Raw genomic sequence first — 2,500 nt, forward strand, 5'->3', positions numbered from 1 at the left:
AATTACCTCTCCGAATTGTTGCCAGATATATGTATACCACTGCCTACTATATATATGTATGTATATGTATATGTATATGTGTATATGTATATATATGTATATGTGTATATATGAATATGTGTATATATGTATGTATATGTATATGTACTTAAATAAATTACAATGCATGGACACATTATAATTCACGTGCATGTGTGTGCACGCGTGGACGCTGATGTGTATGGGTGCTGTATGCATGCATACGGGCGTAGACAAACGCTTGGAGTATGTGCATAATTGCTTATTTGTATGTAAAGGCGTCTACGCTGTACATTCTGCATATCTATATATAGTAATGAATATAAGTGCGGGCACGGGAGCGCGCATAAACATGCAAACATGCATTGTTGCGTAGGCCCTGCACGTATATAAACAAATGCCCATTCTCACATGAGTAGACCTGAAGGTCGTGAGATAGATCGGTGGATACAAAGATCTCCTAATAACATGCGAGACTAACTCAAGCGTGTTATTGGAGATTAATGGTAACTCCGGACTAAAACTACTCCCCCCACCGTGGACAAGGCCGACTGGTGGGGGTACCAGGCCACACACCTCTTAAATATGATTTCCCAGTCAAGACAATGGCCCTCATTCCCCGGAAGTGAAGGAGCCCCTGGTCACGGCGGCGATCAGGATCGCTCTGGAGCAGAGGGCGCTAAGAATCTCCGGTTAGACCCAGGCCGCCTAAAGATGATGAACTTATGCACATACAATGTAAGGACCCTGAGAACAGAATCTGATCTTCTGACACTGCTTGAGGAACTTTCATTTATTAATTGGGATATTGTAGGACTTTCTGAAGTTAGGAGATTAGGCGAAGAGCAGAAATTACTAAATGATGGGCACTTATTATACTGGAGAGGTAAACCCTTGGATAGCAAACAAGAATCAGGAGTAGGTTTCTTAGTTCACAAGCGACTTGAAAAGAATGTTAGGGAATTCTATAGTGTGAGCGAAAGAGTAGTTTCTGTAATACTGAAACTAAACAACAGATATAGCCTAAAAATTATCCAAGTGTACGCTCCTACCAGCAGTCATAGTGATGAGGAGATAGAGAGCTTCTATGAAGATGTGCAAGCAGCTACCGATAGAGCAAAAACCCATTTTACCGTGATTATGGGGAATTTTAATGCCAAGATAGGAATAAGGGAAGATGGAGAAATATCGGTTGGGAAACATGGAATAGGCACCAGAAATGAGAGAGGGCAAAGGTTGATAGAATTCGCCGAAGCTCGATCCCTTAAAATTATGAATACATTCTTCGAAAGAGACCCGGGAGGAAATGGACATGGAAATCACCATCCGGCATTAAAAACGAAATTGACTTCATAATCACCAATAGGCGTGACATCGTACAAGACGTAACCGTTATCAATAAAGTAAATGTCGGTAGCGACCATAGACTGGTCAGGAGTAGAGTTAAGTTACAGCTAAGAAGAGAACGAAACAAGCTCATACAAAAGCCTCTCGCTAATCTAACCAACATCAAGAATAGGGCGACGGAATTCAGTATCAACATCCGAAACAAATACTCAGCTCTCGAAGAAGATCTTGACATAGACCAAATGAACGACCAATTCAGTGAGATATTAGCGGAAGCTGCACTTGAAATAGGGGGTAAAGACGAAAAAGAAAGGTTCAGTAAGCTTTCGGTAGAGACGAAAGAGCTTATGAAACAGCGTAGGGAAATGAAAATATCATCAATCAGAGACAAGATAGAATCAACAGAGCTGACTAAGACGATAAACAAGAAGAAGAAAGAGGATGTACGCAAATTTAACATACGAAAAATAAACGAAGCTCTGCTTGCCGGCACCAGCCTTAAGGCAACAAAGAGGAGGCTCGGAATAGGGAAAAACCAAATGTATGCAGTAAAGAAACCCAACGGAGAGGCGACATACAATAAAAATGAAATTATCAAAGTAATAGAAGACTTCTATCGCAATCTATACCACTCAAATGACCAACCACATACGGAGACAAACACAACAATTGGAGATGTTCCAAACATCACGGTAGATGAAGTAAATAAGGCACTAAAAAGCATGAAAAGAGGAAAAACACCAGGAGAAGACGGCATTAGTGTAGATCTTATTCAAGACGCAGGAGAGATTGCGGCAGTAAAGCTGGCCAGTCTTTATAACAGATGTCTAGACGTCGGTAAAATTCCGAAGGCCTGGAAAAACGCAATAATAATTCTAATACACAAAAAGGGAGACACAAAAGACTTAAAGAATTACCGACCTATAAGCCTCCTCTCAGTAATCTATAAACTGTTCACAAAAATCATCACAGCCCGTACCACCGATACATTAGATTCAAAACAACCCAGGGAACAGGCAGGGTTCCGCAGTGGATTCTCAACTACAGACTATATCCACACACTAGCTCAAATAAGGGAGAAAACAAACGAATATAGGAAGCCCCTGTGTATGGCATTCGTAGATTATGAAAAGGC

The sequence above is a fragment of the Penaeus japonicus genome, unplaced genomic scaffold (assembly GCF_977035675.1).
Source record: "Penaeus japonicus unplaced genomic scaffold, GWHDUDI00000001_assembly GWHDUDI00000010, whole genome shotgun sequence".
Classification (NCBI taxonomy): domain Eukaryota; kingdom Metazoa; phylum Arthropoda; class Malacostraca; order Decapoda; family Penaeidae; genus Penaeus; species Penaeus japonicus.